Here is a 23,051-nt window from a genome sequence, read left to right as displayed (position 1 = left end):
GGGAGTCCTATTTAAATCGACGCATTTGAATATTATGGAAACTATTGATGACACTAAAAAGTACTACAGACAAAAATTGAATGATTTCGAGGAGCATATAATGTAAATGGTTTCTTCATAGGTGGTTAGATTGAATGACAACCTTGTTTCTTTACATAGAATGATGAATTTTTTATTGCATTAATTCGATGTAGCTGGTCATTCCCTACAGAAAACTACTAAGACACTTATGGCAAAAAAAACATTAGTTTAGGAGATATTTTAACTTTAATAGTGCATAGTGACATTAACAGTACTTAATTTTGGGTTATCGAGGGGAAGGGGGGGTGGGAGAATTCAAAGGGGAATCTTCCTATTGTGAATCATTATTATTAAATTCAATAATACGGCGTAATTTGAAACTATGCAGGGTAGATCATTTAAATCGATCACCGCGAGTGTCTCGGAAACCGTTGATCGCACTCCTAAATGTTTCAGATAGAATTTGAAAGATTTTGAGAGTAAAATAATTTAACGTGAATAGTCTTTGTAGGTGGATCCGTAGAGAATATATAAAGGACAAAGTTATTTGTTTTAATGGAGTCATATATGTTTTAATAGATTCATCAAAGCATTTTGTCATTTCTTACAAAAAAAGTATGAAGCTATTCATGGGCGTAGCCAGGTTATCAGTCGGGGGGGGGGGGCAAAATCCAATTTTTTTCTTCTAGGGTAGGACAAAATCCATTTTTTCCGTCCAGGGGAGTGGGGTAAGTGTCTCGTCCTGTCCCCGCCCAGCTACGCCCATGAAGCAGAGTTAGGCAAAAAGTAATCTAATTACAAAATCCAAATCACAATTACAATATAATTGAAGAACAATTAGAATTGGGGCCATTGCTGGAAAAAGGGCACATACGCCAAATCGCTGTTTCGAGAAAATCGACTTAAAAGTTTTCGTTAGAGTATTACTTGATGAAAAGTAATGCAATTAAAACCAATTTTCTTTTTAACCTTTTCATTACGAAAGGCATATATACATATACGCCCTCACATGTCTATCAGTATCTACGAAAAGCGTATATATACGCCCTCTACATTTTTCTCACTATAACACATTTACTGATTTATTAAAGTGATCGAACATAAAATTTAGATTTTTTATTCGTATATTTTTTGTCAGCGACTGACATGCGCATATCGCGCCACAGTCAAAGGGTTAAAGGTGTAGTAACAAGTTCTTCAAACATTCTGAAAACAGAGGTCATGGTTTGAAGATAATAATTGTTTTTTTATGAGTTTAAAAAAAATTGGTTTACGTGCCCTTTTTTTCCCAAAGCAAAAGAAACAAAAAATTAAATTTTTCTGAGAAGTCTTATTCTATAAGTTGGAATACATAATTTTTGTCACTTGCAGCTCCAATGAGTTATGTAAAGGTGTATTCATCAATTTGCACAAAATCCTCTTTCAAAAACAAATATTGTACGACAGCACGACCGTTGAGCGAGTGACCATCAAGTGAACTAATGTACAACTATGTGTGAATACATTTACAACTGCAGTAAAACAGCATCTATGTAATGTAAATATTAAAGAAGCTCTGTCCTTTACATGTTATAGAGGGTGTAACAAAAATGTTGGAGTACCCGGAAATGAGAGACTCGTGAGGTGATTTGAAACAAGTGTTTCCTTAGCAAATATGTTATCTGAGGCTTTGTTAACGAGATATTAACGAAAAACCCCGACCAATCAGCGCGAGTCTGCCGGCCGAGTTCCCACGATAACGTTGGTTACGCGCTGCAATTGGATACAGTAACGATATACGGGAGATATCGTAATACATATACGGAGACATCGCCCGACTTGAATATCTCCGAAACTAGGTATTGACGTTATTGAAAAATGTTTTAGACAAAAGTTAAATGATATCAGTGGACTCATTTTCTGATGTAACTACTTTCTATTAGGACGTGTAGAGGTTATACGAAGGTTAACTTTGTTTTTTAAAATCAGGTCGTATATTTTTTAATGCAGTAATTCGCCATAAGTGACTCAGTACTTTATGTAAGTAATAACAACTAGCATCAAATAGTGCATTAAAAAATATTCGTTTCCATATGAATAACAAGGTTGCCCATGTGACTCTACGTGTCCGCATAGAAAAAAATTACTGATACCAATCTTTTGTCTGAAATATTTTTCAGTATCGTCAACAGTTTCGGAGATATTCGAGTGGGTCGATTTAAATGGGACACCCTGTATAATTCCATTTAAAAAACGAAGTTGACCTTCATATGCCATTTATTATATCTTCATATTTATTCACAGTATAGTAGCTGATATCAAGCCAATGTCAAGCGTATTGATATCGACGCATTGATAAACGTTCGTATATCCATAAACTAATATACTACTGCAGTAATTCGATAAAAATAACAGAGTATACGTTTGTTGATAACCATTTCTTCATTCAGAGATCATCCTCCGTTAACAATACACCTGTTATTACTATTAATGATAAGTAATGGATAAGGAACTAAATTTTACACGTCAAGTTTTTCGTTGATCGAACAGAATAATCGAACGAGATTTAATGAATCTTATATCAAAATCATAGTGTCCTACATCGACAAGTAAATCTTCGATGAGTGTTAGAATACTCTTCGGCATTAACAAGGAGAGGTCCCCAGGTGTAACGCTGACTTTTTAATGAGGTTTAGCACAATGATAGAGCTTGGAATTCTAAAGCCAATGATATTTGTTTCAGTCGTATATAGCCTTTAGTTTATGAAATTTGTAATGTTCAGTGCCGAAGGGCCTTTGAACACTCGTCGGGGATTTACTGTACATATTTTCCTCTTAAACATTTTCTTCTATCTTCAATCCTAGCAGAGATATTTAGGTGTCCTCTTTCTCGTGAATCACTCTGTATGTACTGTTAGATACAGCCAGCATTAGTTCGTTATACATACAGTTGCTTAGTTAGTTATACACTGTAACAGTCAAGGCAGCGTACGTGACTGCATTTAGCCGTAGATATTTGTCACGGTTCTCAAGGACCTATCCTACCCGCGCCTCTTCAAGGGAAAACCTCTCCCCGTTTAGGACCATCTTTTGCTTTCTCCAGTACCTTGTTGGCAGACTTTTCTGAGCCCTCGAATAAGAAACATTTCTAGCTGTGACCACAGATGAGACATAAGGATAAACCTAACATGCAATGTAATTTTCTGTCCCATGCTTCGGGGGCGTCAGAAGCCCCCGTACCATTTCAGAATTCCATTCCTTGCTAGTAAAACGGGGGCAATAATATGTATCGCTATATGCAGTCACGTCGGTGTGTGTGCTGTGCGTTATCACGGTGTCGAATGTAATTCCTGATATCGGAAACTTTTATGTAGAGGTGCGTTCTAACCAGCGTGATTTTCGTAGGATACGAAGTCCTATAAGATGTTAGGTCTATTCTTATATCTCGTCTGTGCTGTGACTAACAAGTGTAACGATAGAATAAAGCAATCAACTGTTAAATAAGGAGTACAATTGTTTCACCCACGGGATTACAACGGTATATTCGTCAATACATTCATTGTATCCCACATAGCACCGTACATCCTAAGGACGTCCGTTTCATGTCCAGTTTATATCCGAATGTCCTACGTCCATTTTGGACATCCCTAGGACGTTCGTAAGACTTAAATTTCGGATGTTCTAGAAACGTCCGTCCCAAAAGTCCTACGAATGTTCTCAAAACTTAAATTTTGGATGGTTTTGTTTAGTATTTTTGCCAATGTCATTCCGTGCAAGGTGATGGAACCCCATGAACAAGGTGTCAGTCTTTAAAGAATCAATAGAGAAGTGTAACGACGCTAGTGGTTTTGTGCGAAAACCTTAAGAAAGTTGAAAAAATGTGTTTTTTCTTGAACTGTCTCTAATCAACACTGAATTAGAGTTTTGCTGTGAAAATAGAAATAAACACAAAGTACTTGGAGATCATAATCCCCTGATCTATATTTTCATTACAATTCCTTACAGGAAATTTAACCATTTATTTAATAACAGGAACTAACTAGATCTAATTTCTACTAAGTGCGGAAATCGGAGGAAAGTTAACCTATAATTTGTTAAACACAAACTAACCTAACCTAATTCCTGTCACCTTGCACAGAATGAAACCTAACCGCAATTGTAAACATTTGGGAAACGTTTCTTATACGTTTTTTAAGACATTACCATAGTGTTTTTAAAATCTCTTTAAGCGTTCCCAAAACGTATAGGGAATTTTACTTTTACACATTCGGGAAACGTTCTGAGAATGTTGACACTGAATGTCTTCAGGACGTCCCACTTTGTAAATACGACCTTCTTAGGACATTTAAAGATCTTAACGAGGTCCTAATGGGGACATGTGGACCTTTTCGGGACATCCTCCGAATGTACAGAACGTCCGGAACGTACGTCCATCGGACGTACATAGGACGTTTTTGTGCTGTTTGGGATGTGTACATATAACGATCAAATAAAAATATTTTCACAATAATTTAATATGAATATTAGTCCTCGAAACGGAAACGTGTAGTGTTATCAGTTGAATAATAATGAAGTACAAAGGGACTGAAACTCTACTACTAGTGCGCGTTAAAAAATTTATGTGATTTAGGGACTAAAAAGATACGGAACTCACAAACTGTTACACAGGATGTCCTTCTTTCATTTGTAACACTATGCTCAAAATACGTATATGAAACTTTTTGTGACAGAATTTGTCGTTCTGTTATCCGAACACTTCTGCGCCCCTCTTAATTCTAATAATCGAGGTTCTACTGTAATTACTCTACGTAACAAACTTCTACATGAACGTCTTTAGTATTATGGTTGTTTCCACCTACGTATGAATTCGATTGTATATTGTACATACAATACACACAGTAATATTGTCAATACTATTTATGTTTTGAGTCGTACAAAAGTCATAAAATACGGACATGTAAATAAAATTCTCGTAAGTCGTAATATTTCTAAAAGTTTTAATATAATTAAAGGTTAATGAAAATGAACAAATAAAAATCAATGCAAGGATAGAGTATAAAATTCCTAAAATGATTACTGAGTTTCCTAAACAAGTCATATTTATTTACAATTTCGTAGAATTGGTAGAGCCGAATTCTCCAAATTCATTTGATATATGTATTTATAGCATTTAAAGACACTCCTATATTAGATCAACGAAAGTCTCAAAATACTGTATACACTCGTTGCTCTCTGCTGTTTAAAATACCGTAAATGGTCGAAGAGCCATAAATAATTAGTTAATCGCGATATATGCGAGGCAAAAGTTCGAATAACCGAATGAGTGTGCGCGCCCGTTGAAAATCGTTCGGTAAAATGGCGTCGCGAAACGCCGGCTATGATTAATGCGGAATGTGTTCATGCGGCATCGCAGTACTGAATCAGATTATCATAATGCATCTTAATTTGATCAACATCCGCTTGGAAACGGGTCGCGCGTAATTGCACAAACACAGAATATCAAAGCGAGGGTCGAACGCCGCGCGGATGTGTGCACGTATTTCCGTGAACGTGGTCCCCGATGCGTGCGATTCGAATACTTTCGTCTCCCTCGAAAAACGACCAATGCCTGACCGCAAAACCATTCGACTAAGTGGAGTCGCCGATACGCGACCGTTTCGTCCATACGATTCGTCGATACGATCTGTGCCATGTCATATTCATTCTTTCTCTATTTTTTTTCCTCCGTTGACGTGGAACCGCCGAGCACTCACCATCGCTTAATTGATGAAAGCTTCAACCTCGTGCACGGGATCTCTGCGACCAATGAAGACCACGAGAATGCCCTATTAATCTCTTTGGCGTTTAAATTGCCCCGCGTTCCCTGTGTCGGGTCCGATCGCACCGAGCTGTTCACGGGGGTAATCGAGTTAATTTCAGATTCACCGTGAAATTATCTGTAACAAATCGCATTGTAATCTTCCACGGAAAATTGGCTCCCGGTGGGTCGCAGCTCGCGATTACGACGCGTGTGATTGACGGGGGAGTGAAACGTCTTGGGAGCCACGCCGCGACACGGGGGGTGTGTAAATAATTTGCGCCACTATGCCGGGGCCGCCACCGCTGCCGCGCCGTTGCCGCCGCATAAGTGACTCGTTCGAAGGAGGATGGAAGGATGAAAAGGAAGGAAGGAGGCTTTGTGCCACTGACGACAATCGGCGTTTATCGGCGATTCGTTTCTTCATGTTCAACGGAACGCCATCATTTCCATTTTACGCGTCCGCTTCGTCGAGCAAATTTAATTGGTTGTCCGCGGGTACTGATAAGTACTTTTATGCCGATTCGGTTCGCTGAAATAAATTGGAACGGCACGACCTGACATTAATTTCTATTTGGTATTTTTTTCCATTAACGTGTTATATCATTTTGGCGAAGGATTGTTCTACTGAAAGTTCTGTTAACATTCAACAATATTCAGGATGCTTCATTTCTTTTAATCTTTCTTATACTTATATGTTTATGATTAATGTATCAGCAACGATTTCTGAATGGTTTAAACGTTCACGATTGATAACAATGAGGTGGTGACGTGGGGAATTGTATTAATCAGTACTCACTATAACTATACTAAAGTTTATTTACACTACTCACTATATATACAACCAAATTCCGAAAGGAGTTAATGCTGTTGGTTTCCCAACAACAATCAGGAAATATTTGCCCTAGCGTTAAGGGTAAAGAATGACTCGGTCGATGTCTTTACTAGGCAAGTGCTTGTAACCGAATGCCTCCAGCCTACACGCGCTGTCTTTTCGGGGGAGGAAACAAACCATAAAAAGAGAGAGTTCCCCCGACCACTTGAACGGAAATTTTCCTGTTAATTCGGAAATCCCTGCGCACAGCTGCAAACCATTTTATTACCCCCGAAATCTTGAGCTCATCGGCTCGGGAGTAAAAATGACCAGCAACCGTGCGCGGACGCTCCACAGCCAACTACCTAGCTGTGTACGCTACAACAATATTCGCTATACACAGGCGTCACATGATAATTATGATAAAATAAATTGAAACTATCATTTCTTATATATCGGTTCTTGTAGGTTTACCGAAAGCTACCCTGTTAACAATATTATTACAAATTTCTTATAGTCGAAAAAAGGTGTGCATGTAGAAACACGTGATGCATGTATTACCGTAAATACGAATTAAAACAGAAATCTCATATCCTGGATTTGTCTAAATATTAAGAAAGAAGTTTAATATGAAAGCCAATTTATTCATTTAAATTAAAATACAATTAAAACCGTAAGAAATTTTTATGTATATAATGATGTAACGACAATAGTTACAAAGTGTTCCATTTTACAATGGAATTACAATCGGGTGTAGGCGACATTTAAGTTGCACATCATCTGTGTATTAGATTACAAAAGTTTCCTTCGGAATATCTTCCAATTCCCGTCCAGGTGATGCAAATGTGTCTGCTTTTTATAGATCTGATTACTCTTTAGTCTAACATGAATTTTACAATTAGAAAAAAAATATTTCATGTCAATCACTAATCAATCTCTTATAAAGTACGGATTAGCAATAACTTACAAGACCAGGGTTTGAATTATTTACTACTCAATTTACTTTCTGCGACGTTACTAAGTCCATGATGAAAGTACAACTTCGCAAGAGCAAGAGTATCGATTACGTACACTGAACTTTCAAATTAGTTAAAAAATTACAGCAGAACGTAAAGGAATCATATGACAGATATGAAAGTAAGGGTAATCGTGTTCTAGATCTTGTTAATAATAATAATAAATAAAAGAATGGCAGGGTTGAGATTGCACTATACAGAATAGTTACGACTTATTTCTATTATAATTCCCATATTTCCTATCAATAGATACGGTATACTGTATTTAATATAGGTATGTATTTAGAACAGTAGGTATCAGTCTATCCGTCTACAACACAAATCATATTCTTTCATGCCGCGGATTTTTCATGGCGAACGATGCGTAGAAATATAAATCCTATTTAATTAGCATCGGTAGGTATATCCATGCAAACAAATAACACTCTTCCTCCCGGTTCATTCGGTTCTGATACTATCTCCCTTTTTCGCGTTTTACACCCCAACCGGTGTATCCCTCGTTCCCGATATTGCTGAATGATAAAGAGTCGGTTAATTGCAATTAAATCAACAAACGCATAAAATACATGTACATCGGTTCGACCGTCTATCGGCGTGCTCGATATTGCGAGTGCGGTAACACGAGATACACACACGTGTCAAAAGTGAAGAGGTTTTCGAGTGTCTGCTACAAAAACATCAGAAATACGAAATGGCACTGTTCAAAATAACTTTCATGTTATTGCGAGTACTATTACCGACGAAATCGTTGCATTCTAAAAAACAGTCAATGGCCAAGGCATGTGTCTGCAAGAAATTATTTTCAAGTTTCACAATTACCTACGCTTTTGTACATGTTAAGTAACCTAATGCCATGTTACCTAATAGGAATCAGTATGAACCATTTAACAGAAAATTGTGCATGATTTGCCAACATAATCCTAGTTAACAGATTTTCATTACATTGAATCGTAAAGCCAGGTCCAGACATGTGCAACAGGAAGCACGAACACGCGCAGTGCGGCGCCCGGCCAAAATCCCAACACTCGAACAACATGCGACAGAAAAGTAAGCTTGTAACTTTTTAAAAATTAAGTTTTTATACGCCCGGCAGAAATATATAATTTTCTTTTTTTAACACAGTAATTAACGTTCGGGTAGGCATGATAATAAATAGACATTCCTTCTGATATTTTCTACGATGCGCGTCAGAATGCTCGTGTTCGGATTGACGTTGCACGAAGTCGTTAGCTACGCGTCGACCCATTAAAATCGACCCTTTCAAGAGTGTTCTGCAATGCGCGTTGCACGTGTCTGAACCTGGATTAACGTATTTGTAAAGCTTTGTATATTGATTCTGCGGCATTGGAACATTATTAATTAAATAAATAATAGTGTGGTTATAGTTCCGCAATTTTGTAAGCTTTTTCAGTTTTATTATTGTGTTTATAACTATTTTAATATGTGTTTTGTTGTTTCACAAATACTGCCCGCAAAATTTGTAGATTCAGTTGTTGCTTTTCGTTGCCATTACACCGTGTGAAATATTCTCTACAGATTATATAATAATTAACATGTTTTGAAATGATTACTTAATCTCTTATTTTTTAACTCTTGTCATTTAAATATTTCTTTGACTGAACTCATTGAGTTTCATTATTTGACGAGGTAATTTCTATATTCCTAAGTGATTCGATTCTTTTGGTAATCAAACACAGAAAAAGTAACAGAATCTTGAAAAAAAAAAACATTGCATTAAATATTCAATACCTTCACATGTTCTTCCGACGAACATAAATAATTAACGGAATCTGCATAATAAAATAATCGCGTTGAAAACATTTGCAATGGAAGCTTTTGGAACAAAATATAATATGGTAAATAAACAAAAATAATACGATAAACAAAGAAATTGATGTAGTTTAATATAAATTTGTGTACCGTTCCATCATTCCGATTAATTTAAGTTAATATACTACATAATACTAAATTTTTTTCTTCTCGTTATTTACGTATAAATGTATAAATTTTTACTATTAAACACGACCGTGAAAAATATCTTCAAAATCAATACCTTCATAAATTATAAACTTACGAGTATTACCATTGGCAACAAGCACCTTCTATAGCTAGGTACACATATCTATATATCTACACTGTATTAATCACAGATTGCAAAAGTTTTTGACAAAGAGGTAACGGTATCGTGACGCAGGGCATTAAAACTTGCTCAGCATCATGTTCCAAGAGTAATTGTACGTAGGAGAAGAAGAAACGTCTAGAACGCGACAGAAGTTGACGCTAGGCGGTGTTCAGAATGCGGGACATGGGCGTGTGCAGGTAGCTAGAAATTCGAAATTCTAGCCGGAGGTACCTTGCGAGAAGAGAAGTTTGCGAAGAAGTTGTTTACGGGAAATTCCCCCATGCACAGTAGAAGTAAGAGGTGAAGTCCTGCTTCGTAGTGCTGCAAAGCATCAGTCAAATGTTGTTGCTATATTAAAACGCAGGAATCCGGCATGCTGGCAAGCCGGTACCGTTAGGAAATATTACTACATTTAGCGCGTCGCATAGGATCGTTTAATTATCCTGTATATACTCGAGCTCACCGCAATGGCAACTTTTACATTCCGGGACTAATTTTAGTTCGGCGCTTACTTCCATCAGTTGTCGTTTTTCGTTAAAGAAAACCGCGGCGGCGTGGCTGCCTTTAATTACAGACACGTATTCAACGAAATTAAGAATTCGACGCAATAAATAACGTTTTAATCAGAGGATACCTAGCTACTCTCCTTGTTTGAGAATGAATCGGAGGCCGGGTTGCAAATTAGCGACGATACTACGCTATTATCCTAACCCCTTTTCCACCGAATTTATCGTTCTTTACAACTAATTGCTGCGCTCGATTGATGCCCGGAAAATTTCTTTGCGTACCAAATGATTGAGCGAGGACAAAGAAATTAAATAACTACGAAAGTTGAAGTAATTTGAAAGGGATAAAGCATCGGTGAGATAGGCACCGCTTTTATATTTATATCGCTTGTAGTCACGAATATATTCCACGTCTTATTATTACGTATTCGCTGTCCTATGTGCGTCAATCCAAAGACATAGCTCCCTCGCGCAATAAACAGGGACCTTTTGATTTGTATTTCCCTTGGAGTCCTCGCCCATTATGACGCATCCCCTGACAAACGGGCGCAATCGTTTCTTCCCTCTTCTCAGATCTTTTGTTCTTTCCTCTACTCTTCCTAGTACGATGCTTCTGAATGGTATCATATAATTTGAATCAGGTGTCTCAAGTTACGGCGCCTGCACTGTTCTCGTACATAGTTGTTACACTTCATGTAATAAAGAAAGAAAACAGTCGATGCAATTCGTGCAATGCGAGTAACATAACGAAGATAAGCTATACAAGAAGGTGTAAAAACATTACGTTGAACTTGGTAATTGATAACTATTGTAACTTCCATGCGGTCAACGCGATTCTTCTTGAAAGAAAAATTGCTGGGACAGGTAAATATCATCAGCGTAGCGGCCCAAGGACCGACCTGCAGCCTTTAGTTCTTAAGTGTTTCGTTCGCAGTCGACGATGACCATAACGTGGAATTTATGGACAGCTGAAACATACGCACAAAACAATCAGCGATTTCTAGCAAAATGCTTTTTCCCTGCAGCTACAATAATTTCTAAGTATTGGAGTACCAATCGTACTCAAACACATGTACTATTTCGATACACTGACCAACTAACAAAAACATACACAAAACGAAGATATAACCGAATGAACAACAAGTCCTTTTGCAAGCAACTACGAAGGAATCGACTTCGAACTCAAATACAATTAATACATCAATCAATAAAGCGAAGTTCATGGGATGATCCAAGTAAACAATTCTTGTGGATATCATTACAACAACAATGAAATAATATGGCACTAACTATGTTCTCTTCAAAGAACGTTCAACTATCTAACCAGTCATACTTATTCGTGCATCATTGTAAATAGAACATAAATTAAGCGAATTAAAAGTCTCTTCTTTAATGTAACCACATGCAAAATCATAGGCAGAGAGGCTTTGAAGGAGAAAATACATTTCTGTAATTACGGGTTCTGTTAGTTTTTTTCTCCGGCGCATTTTTTGCACGGAACTCCAGCATTTTCCATTACGATTCCAATAAATTAATTTTCAGCTGCACACTGTCAGCCTTTCCGCTGCTATTGGGCGTCCCCAGCGCTTAAGAGGACGACGGTGTCTTATACGTACCATTTATACTCTTTACGGGGAGCGTCAGTCTGTGGGGATTCTAAGGTGCATCCCTGAATCTACGCTCCAACCTTTACATCAGCCCTTTCCTTACTTACCTTAACCTCCATTCGCCCTTTCGCGATGCGAGGGGAATCTTAAATCCAGTCCTCCAGCATTGATGAATCTGCTTTGCCCGGAAATTGTTCCCATACGTCTCCGAGGGCAAGCTTCCCTTGCTTCTCGAAACTTGCACGTCTGCGAGATAGTTCTTTGACGAATCACAAACTTGGATTTCCTCGACGGTCTTACAAATGATATTTAAAATTTACGTACCTGTACTTCACTTTTTTCTACAAATAATGTGCTCCGACGTACAGTCACCCTTTTAACATTGCAACTGCTGATGATGAACATGTATTATTTCTGTTCAGATTTGTTATTTCTCTATAAGCGGAAGTACATATGTGGCGCTGTGTGTAATGTGCGTAGAGTGCGTGCTGAGCATCGACTGTTAGTCGCATATTATGTCTTTAATACTTTCATATTATATAGATATAGTTTAACAATCTTTGTTATCTTATTTCTCTGATCCCAAATCCACGCCTCATAACAGGTTATGGGCCCAGAGCACGTAGTGAGTCCAGAGACGTAATAAAGTAAAACTTTCTTTTTTAATTCGAGAAATAGAAAGCTATTCATAAAACAATTGAGTAAAATAACAATAATAATAAAAATAAATGAAATTAAAATAATAAAAAAATAAAAAAGGCGATAACTATAAAAAAAGTTATGAAGAATACTGGAGATTTGTCAAGTGTACAAAAATTAAATGATCTTTAAGATTTTCAAACATGGAAGTTCCAAATCAATATTTTTTTAAGAGCACACGAATTATATAGTTATATAAGGGAAGGACCGCCGAACATTAAAAACGCAGAATGGATTAAAAAAGACGCCAACGCACAAAAGATCATACTGACTACGATCGAAAAAGAACCCCTCATGCAGATTTTAAATTGTGGAACGGCTGATGACATGTGGAGAAAATTATGCACAATTTATGAAACAGATAGTAATCAACAAAAATGTGCTTTAATGCAAGAGTTTTTCGGTTTTACATTTAATAAAGAAATAGATATAATAGAAAGGCTCTAAACGAAGAAATAAATAATGGTATGTTCATATAAAAAATAATGTTCATTCTTCCTGATGAACATCGATATTTTATTAGTGCATGGGAGTCTACATTAGAAGAAAACAAAACTGTAGAAAACCTAATAGCTAGACTTTTAGTAAAAGAGACACAACACTGTACAGACAATGAAACAGAAGGAGCAGTGGCATTCAGATCATTAGAAAAAAAAATGCTACAAATGTAATATGAAAAGCCATATAGGACGTATTTGTAGATTCAAAGGCAACGATGCCAATAACAGTAGCAACACTGGAGGAAGAAAATGGTTTCAATATGAAAAAATGGGCCATGTATGGAAGACCTGTAATACCAAAGTTGCAAATCAGGCAGGCTGTAGTATATGCAAAAAAACTAACCACACTGAGAAGGTATGTTTCTTCCGACACAAAAGTCAACAACGGCAACCTGACAAAATAGCCTTTCTGGCTGAACAATATAAAAACGTAGACCACTGGATAATTGATTCAGGAACTGCATCATACATGACCAACTCTAGTTTACATATGAATAATATGAAAGAAACAAATTTAAAAGTGAGCATAGCAAAGGCTAAGGAATCCATAAAAGCCAAAGGAATTGGAAACAGATTTTCAATCGTGTTCATTGAATGAAGTAATATATGTTCCAGATTTAGCAGCAAACTATCTATCCGTTAATGCGATAACTGAAAAAGGAGGTGAAGTCATATTCAGAAGGAATGAAGTAGAAATAAAAAAAGGGAAAGCTATATTAGAAGGAAGAAAATTAGACACAGGACTATATGGTTTTCATTTGATATGGAATTCATTTTGATCCTCAAAAAAAGGTTGAAAAATCGTATACAACAACGAAGAACTGGAATGCAGCACAAGACTGGCACAAAAAGCTTGGTCACTTAAGCACATCATATATAAAAAAACTTGCAAATATGTCAACTGGCATGACAATATCAAACACAGATTTGAAAGAATTAGAAATGTGTGAAGTATGTCTAAAGGCAAAACAGACAAGAATGCCACTTAAGACGGTAAGAACTAAAGCCCAAAGATTGTGCAAAAAATTGAAGTTTAGAAACGATAAAACATGCAATCACTTAAGACGGTAAGAACTAAAGCCCAAAGATTGTGCAAAAAATTGAAGTTTAGAAACGATAAGACATGCAAGTGATGCAGCGATACGAAGATTGCAACTTAGCATTGACGCAAACGGTCACCACTTCGAGCATCTCCTGTAGTGTAAGAAAGTTAATTTTACTACCACATTTGACCTGGCATAACCTTCAATGATAGCTCGCTAAAGTTGTCTCAACACCGGCTATCACATTGCAATAAAAAAATATAACGTTCCATTAAAAAAAATAGAAATGACCTTGAAATATCCTCTATGCCTTCATCCACGCAGAAAATGTTTATGTCACAATATGCCCCCCTCTATACCGTGTAAGTTTTGTATATAACATTTTTTCATATTATTACAAATAACGGCAATATTCAAAGTGGACATAGTTATTGCCCCACCCTGTATAAGTAAGTATTTTCACTACTTTAGTAGCCTTGTAGAAATTGCTTGAATATAATGAACATTTCATTAAGAAATAACATGCATATATGTACACAGTAGACTCACGTTAAAGTAGCGGTGCGAGGCTGACGAGGCGAGTTTTCTCTAGAAATGCTACTTTAAAGTGACCCAATGGGCACGCAGGATCTCATGGCAGATCGATCGATCCATCAATTGGATCAGAACTTTAATTACAGATGGCGACCGATAGTGGGTTGCGCGCACAGTAATGCGTGTGAGCTAGGGCGTTCCTATCGCTACTTTAACGTGAGTCTACTATACTCATTAAAAACTGATATGATTTTCATATTTTAATAAAGGGATGATATTATTACTCCATTTTCTAGGAAGAGTCACGAATTAAGGTAGACGAATACATATTACACTGGAAATTAATAAAATATTACAATTTTCAATAAAGAGTAATATAGAATTAACCAAATCACGTGATACAAAGTAATTACTGTAAAATACATATTAATATTAGAATAAAGCTTCAGATTTGGACTTCACAAGGAAGACAATATTTTATAATGTATCATTTTGTTCGTAATATTGCATAATTAATCTATTATCCTCCACACGTGGCAATACGCATTAATTATGAAGTGGATGTAATATTTTATAAATTATTCTTATCATAAAATAGAATAATCTCCATGAGAAGTTAATTAAAATTTTTATTCAAACGTGTGCATTGTGGAATTATTCAACTACACCACGGTCTGAATGAGATCAGAGGAACTCCACGCATCTCATCTCCGTTCATTACAATTTTTTCACAGTGTGTACTGTATTATTAATATGAAGTCGTAGTGGATATTATTCTTATGTTAGTTTCTTCGGATGTTGGATGAATTATCAGTTAACAGAGGACCCATTGATGTAACCATAGACGTGATACAGATCAATATTCCTGTGCGACGCGAAAACTCGACTGGGAACGAGTAGTCTTCGAACGGTAGATAGAATAGGGTCTTGAGAGGGATTTTTGCTTTGTGTCCCAGTGGTACGTGGGTCCCGTTTAATGGCGCCTAGCAAACGGAAGCCGGTCGAACGAAATCGTAATTAACCACAGTGAATAAGCTTCCGAATTTAATTAAGGATATTGAATGGTAGCTGAGGAATAACAGGCAGCCCGACTATATTGGCTGCGGTGTCACAAAGCTAGGCAAGGTACGGCATGGCGTATCATGCTCAAAGCTCGTTCAACCAGTGCTTTGATGTGGTCGCGGCCAGTGCGAAAGCGCGAAGCGCAAGCAGACAGTGTACGAAAGCCGAGGGAGGAACCGATCTACTAGGACCACATAGGGCTTACTGGCAGACTTCCCCACGAACTTACCGAAGAAGTGCCAACTTTATGTTTCCTGTACACGGTTCAAGCTGACCCGCGGGACATTCATCACTGAACATGCACAGCTCTCGTTCTTGACGTCTATCTACTTCTGCTTCATTGGTAACCTCCGCAACTAACTCTGTCGCGAGGAACCTGGCCAAAGACTTTCTGTAACCACCTCCGCAGGGAGAATAGAAGCTTGCAACACTGTTCAACGTTATCTTATCCTGTTTGTTATCGTAGAATATTAGACACCTGACTGGGATAAACCACGATTAATAATAAATAATTGTGACATCGACACAATTTATTACAGAATGTAAATAACTAATGAGAGGATACATGTATTTTACTACATGATAATAAAGTGTCTTGTGTGATTGTGAAATGTTTGCTGTTAATTGAATATAAGATGCATACAGCGTCAACAAAATTAATCGTTCAGACCAGTATAACGTTCTGAAAAGGAGCATGTATTTACGAATTATCTATATTAACCGAATCTTTTTAAACTTTGCCTACTTATTAAGGCACTATTAAACTATTAATTACAATGTTGTTTTATTAATTTTCACGTATAATGTTCAACGATGCGCGTCATCTAATCCAAATCCGCAAAAAAAAGAAATGGCGCAACTGACGTGCATCACGGCAGCTGTTCCGGTCATTTTAAATAAAAGAAAAAGAGAGTATTTCGACAACTTGTATGCTTTAAGTTGAAGGGCGAACCTAGCTTTACAATTCTAGAATGAACATTGCAGGAGTAGTAGCAATTTGAAAATCAAGTACAAAAATGTTAATTTGTGTTGTACTTGGTACTAACTAAAAAAATATAATTTGTTAAGCTTTCCTTAAATTTTTTGGTGCATCTTCCCATAAGATATGTCTACTATAAGGAGGTAAAGTATCAAGTCGATCGGTAAATTATTTTTTAGTTAACTTGTATGCCAATTTCGAAAACACGGTTGCGAGAAAAACATGATTTAAGTTGAGAAGTATTATACATGTTACATTCCTTGCGTACACGCTTCATAGTGGCGTACCATAGGCATTTTTAGGAATTCAAAAAAAAAACATTTTACGGGCATGTTTTGAAGACTAAGGGACTGAAAACATTAAATCTTTTTTATTGTTACATTGGTCAGTTCCTTTAAGGAAAAGCCATAGGGTATATAAGAGAAATGTCCAATAAAATAAAATATAAGAACACGTTGTAAGATCATAACGTATGTATCACTCTTAAACAGTACAATATGCATGCGTACCAAACGTACACGCTTATTGATGTACCATACATATGCATGATAACGTTGTTGAAGGGAATCAATTGTCAAAAAGTTTTAAAAGTATGGTTTAAACAAAGCCGTTGTATTTCCCGCTCCTCGTGGTAGATTTCCATGGCGGATTCGTATTTCTCTACTTTGTGAAATATATGACATCCTGTAATGCAATTTGCATAACATCATTGACCTGCACCTTACCCCGCATACTGCCTCCGCCGTATTCATTCGTCCCAACGTAATGCCTCTTCCCATGTTACGTATTATGTATCCACGCGACGTCACTGCAACACTTCAATAGCATAATCCCCTATTGTGAAAAATCGGTGCTCGATCTCGCCGCACTTCCACCAGCCGGATAGCCTACGTAACATTATTCATGCTTTATACATATGACCCGAAAGTCGTCACAGAAAACTATTTACTTCCATGAATGATAAATAATATGACACGTTATCGCACAAATTGACATTGAAAAAAGGCACAGAGATCATGTATTATCCGAATTTAGGTTATTATTGATACACAAACTTGTTTATACAAGCCAGATCAACTGATTTGAACAGAATATATTTACTGTTGACAGAATATGTACAAGTTTGCTATATGTATAAAGTGAAAAATGACAATTTACTCTAGAAAACGAAATTCCAGACAAATTTCAGTGCACACTCCAAACTAACGTTGAACAATTCAAATATAACATTAATAGAATAATTGCACAATTTTAATGCTTTGTTGCAGAAAAATATTGGTACAATTGATCTTTGGTATAAAGAGATCAAATAATCAAATCATACTGACAGTCTAAAACATCATGAGTCATAATTAATACCATTGAGAATGCGAATTCTCGTGCCCCACCGAGTATAACAACTGTATGCAACATTCTCTACACCACATAATGTTATATGTATATGTGTTGTTATATATGCTTCGTAGGAATAACGCATTAACAGCGTTATGGAGCGTGTAAAAGAAGTATAAATTTATATGAAGGCTTAATTATATTTTTAAATTAACTTTGTTTACTATTTAGAGTTGATTGTCCATTTTTCGCAAGCATCTCTATTGGTAATGTTAGTGTAGGTTGAATTACTGTTACCAGAGATTTTATCCAACTTTCAATGGGCTAATGTTTTAATATCCGTCTCGGAACAAATCGCGCCTTTAGTTCAGAAGGGAAAGGGAAACAGGATAGTCTAGGCATGGTTACCCCTTACCGAGACGGAAAGGACACAAGATGACTACCTGGTCTCCTTGGGCGCGTTGAGGCCGTTAAGGTGCAATAAACCTTAGCTATCCATAATTTCTTAACGACATATATTACCTGGAAACAGAAGTGTCGGAAACTGGTACACGAAAGGTACGCAATTTCAATGTTCCATGCATGTCCATGAAATTAAGCTTTATAATTATAAATTAAGGAGAAATTTATCAGAGCACATAAAAGCAATCTACTATACACACTATAATGAATTCACTGAATCGAATGGAGCCATTTGTGAAACTGATGAAATGTTAAAGTCCACTATTAAAGATAAAGGAAAAAAATGACTTTTTAGTGCAATTGACTAGTAGATACAAAATGTAACATTTGTGACGAAAATGTTTTGTGACTATTGCGTGAAAAAGATGTAGGTATTCCTTTCACGACAAATGAATTACCAAAATGTCTGAGAATTCTGAAATATTTTTACGGTTTAAAATTCAAGAATGCAAATTTTTAATGTTTTTTTCACAATGATCATCAGAGAAATCAGCAGATAAGTGCATGGAACGCTGATATGGTTCAAGTCTCCGGGATATTCAGATTACTATAGGCTTGTTACGTATCAATAATAACAGGTACGGACTCTTTTGAACGGATAACCGATCGAACTAAATTCAGTTCTAACTCCATGCAGAAAAACGTTCTTTTACAGTAGCCTCTGATAGACTATGGTAGAAATTGTTATGAGGCGTGGATTTGGAATCAGAGAAATAAGATAACAAAGATTGTTAAACTATATCTATATAATATGAAAGTATTAAAGAACACACAGAGAAGAATATACACAGGGTATAACAAACATGTTGTCCGACCCGGAAATGGGGCACTTGGGGGGTGAATTGGAACAAGTTTTTCCTTAGCAATAATGTAATCTGAGGCTTCGTTACCGAGATTATAACGAAAAACAGTTCCAATCAGAGCGCGAGGTTGCCAGCTGAGTTCCCGCGCTAGCGGTGGCTACGCACTTCGACTGATAGGCAGCGTTACCGCGGAAACTCGACTGGCAGACTCGCGCTCTGATTGGTTGGGTTTTCTCGTTAATTTCTCGTTAACAAAGCCTCGGATAACATTGTTGCTAAGGAAGAACTTGTTCCAATTCACCCCTCGAATGCCCCATTTCCGGGTCGGACAACATTTTTGTTACACCCTGTATACAGGGTGGGGCAGTAACTATGTCCACTTTGAATATTCCCGTTATTTGTTATAATACGAAAAAATGTTGTATACAAAACTTACACGGCATAGAGGGGGGCATATTGTGACACAAACATTTTCTGCGTGCGTGAAGGCATAGAGGAGATTTCAAGGTCATGTCTATTTTTTTTAATAGAACGTTATATTTTTTTATCGCGATGTTGTAGCCGGTGTTGAGACGACTTCAGCGAGCTATCATTGAAGGTCATGCAAGGTCCAATGTGGTAGTAGAATAGACTTTCTTACATTACAGGAGCTGCTCGAAGTGGTGACCGTTTACCTCAATGCAAAGTTGCAATCTTCGTATCGTTGCATCACGTGCATGTTTATTGCCCCGCCCTGTATATCGCACAATATCACTACACCTTTTCGCACCGAATAGTTTCTACGTAAATACTTGCGACTGATTTTTCCGTCGACCTCAAATCTGTGGCAATAACATCAGAATTCTAACAGTGATTCATAACAGCTTATATTGTATAATCACAATAGAATATAGATCGGCAGAATTATCTAAAAATTCGCAAGATTTTGAGATTTTTAGCAGCTGCATTGCAAAATATAAAATGAAATATGAAAGCTTTGCCGTTTGTCACCAGTATGCCTGTGTGAAGTCGTTAGAATGAAATAATATAGAGGCTGCGGATAAAATGCTGACACAAGCAAAAATGTGATGGTTCCATATGTAAAAATTAATTAAAAATACACAATACGAAGTTCAACGTATGCACTGTTTTCCTTCACGTCGGTGATGCCACACGATTGGGCTATACCGTTACTTGGTAGAAGACTAGCAGACATAGCGAGTTAGAAGCAATCGCATGCGTCAGATCGGTAGGCAGTAGTGGGGGCAGCGCAGATCTGTAGAAAATTGGTTCGAGCGTGAGGTTATTCTTACGGTGGACAGGGTATACTTATTATAATGAAGTAGAAACCAAGAAGAGTAGAGAAATAGAAATAGAAGCAAAGTCGAGTTTTTCGAAAACTGAGTCCCAGACAGAAAGATTTTATTCCGGTTGTACCACCATTTCAGCTGCATCTTGTACAAAGTTTTATGTCCAGCGACATCGCTGAGATCCGCTTGTCAGTGGTCCACTTTATGGCTACACTATATATCTCCCCTCTCCTCTGCCTACCCGTAGAATACCGTACAACCATCCTGTCTACTTCCTGACTGCCTGTGCTTCCTTCCAAAAATCCCAATTACTTTTATAAGGGGGAGGTGACAGAAAGGGACCAGACTACGTCACATTCTCCTACAGGATTACCCTGGATGCTTACTCCCTCCTTTGTCTCCGAGTCTCAGATTCAACTTCCGTTCTCAAGCCCTTGCCGGCAAGGCAACTAGGAAGGAGGAAAGACAGGAAGGGAAAGGGGGCGTAGAGAGTGTTCACTGGAGATTCGAAGGTGGAAATGAACTGCCGGCATCAACAACCTTAGTAATGACGCGGCTCCCGTGTCTGAGTCTATCTTCACTTCGCCGCTCATTCCCAAGCGCCATTCCCAAACAATGGTCGCACTTGAAGCCTGCAGCTTAGCGACGAAATGATAGTTTGGACAGCTTGCTAAATGAGGCGCTCCATTTCCAGGTCTCCTGCAGCCTTTCGAAAATCGAAACCTCCGTAAGTCGCAATTTTTTATTTCCATGAGCGTAAAGTGGAGTACTTGATACCAATGTGCTCCGTTAATTATGTGGCAGCTGGTTTCTGCTGTTACTGCCTAGTAATTGTTTATCTACACGTATCTTGTATTCTCCAGCTCTGCAGTATATTTTCGTCATCATTATCCACCTATACACGTATTTCACGTCCGGACAAATGCAACTTACAAATTCAATCGTGACAAGAATGGCAAATGGTAATATAATCTCACAATCAAATGAGAAACGCAAGAATTTTTGAACTGCTTAAATAATCTCTCAAATTTTTCTCAACGTTGTCTGACTTCGAGACACCGCATGCATTAAGAATATCGCCTAAGCACTCCTTTCTTTGCAGTCCTCATCCATCAACCTTAAAAAGCAGCAATACATCAAGAGCTTCATCGATCTAATGTGCTTCGAACAGCATGACAAACCTCCGTGTGTGTGCAACCAACGTCTCTTCTAACATGCGCTATTTCGGCCTTAATCTATGTTCAAGATTATCATGGAATTCCGGTAGATCTGTGGTCAATCCCTTTTATGATCGATTTAAGTAGTTACTGACTACTAACGAGGTCATTACAATGAAAATTAAAGGAGATTATTCTAATGCTGCACGAAGGGCTCTACAATTCTACCCATTGTGGATCAAAATAATGCACTGGTCCTCTACCGCGAGTGAACGCTGGATTATACTTAATAGCAATCCATTGTATTGGGCACTAATGTTGAAGAGCGCGCATAAGCGGCTTTCAAATCGTACCGACCTATACTGCTATGGCTCCTGGCACATGTTATTCATTCGTGCGTTCTCCAACCTCGTAAAAGATCTTAAATATCACGAAACATATTTCGACGGACGGTAATACCGTACATAAGCCATTTACTTCCAACAATTCTGGAAAAGGTCATACATATAAACGTAATCCCGCTAAAATTCATCTTCAATCAATAAAATATATACCCCATTCAGTAATGGAGACTCCATAACTCATTAAATGCTAAACTTCCACACGAACTTAATCAGGAATTTTTATTCACGACGTTCCAATTCTTCGTGTGCATTCACAGAAACTTCGTAGGAACCGTGCATGATATAAATCCTACTTGGGTAACCGTTAATTTCTGCGTAATTGCGCTCGTTTTCCGGTCGAAGGTTTAATTCCTTCGTAGCTGAGGATTATACAAAATTCGGATAGTGTGCAGACAAAGAAGGCATCACTTGAAAAATTAAAAGAAAGAGATTGGACGATCGAAAATGCCGCGTGCAGCATTGGGCATAAAACGAGGCTGCTTTGAATGGCGGGTACTTACTTAAGCAAATGCCCGCTATTCGGATTAAGTATTTGTTCTAAAAGCTAAAGAAAGCGTGAGAGAAAGACAGGAAGAGGGCATGTAAGGGGTTGGAACGCGGGGGAGAGAACATTAGGAACGTAAGAGGGCCGTAAAATTCTTCCATCACTGCAAAACCGGTAAATTCAGTGAAATTTACTTCTTGTGCTGGTATCAAACGGAAACATTGGATTTCCGGTTATATTGAACTGACACGACTAGGCATAGTTTATTCGTCTCCCTTCCGTTTCACGCCGTAAGAACTCTCATCAGATTCCTAGTCATGAAATGAGGACCATCGAAATATGCTCACAAATCAATCGAACGTGATGTAAACCGTTATCTATTTTAAATTTAAATTTTATGTATCTTTGTTTAATGTTGCATAACATTCAGAAACACATGTA

The sequence above is a fragment of the Dufourea novaeangliae genome, unplaced genomic scaffold, assembly GCF_001272555.1.
Source record: "Dufourea novaeangliae isolate 0120121106 unplaced genomic scaffold, ASM127255v1 scaffold40, whole genome shotgun sequence".
NCBI classification, from domain to species: Eukaryota; Metazoa; Arthropoda; class Insecta; order Hymenoptera; family Halictidae; genus Dufourea; species Dufourea novaeangliae.
The sequence above is the reverse complement of the archived record's forward strand: the minus strand, read 5'-3'. Positions refer to the sequence as shown.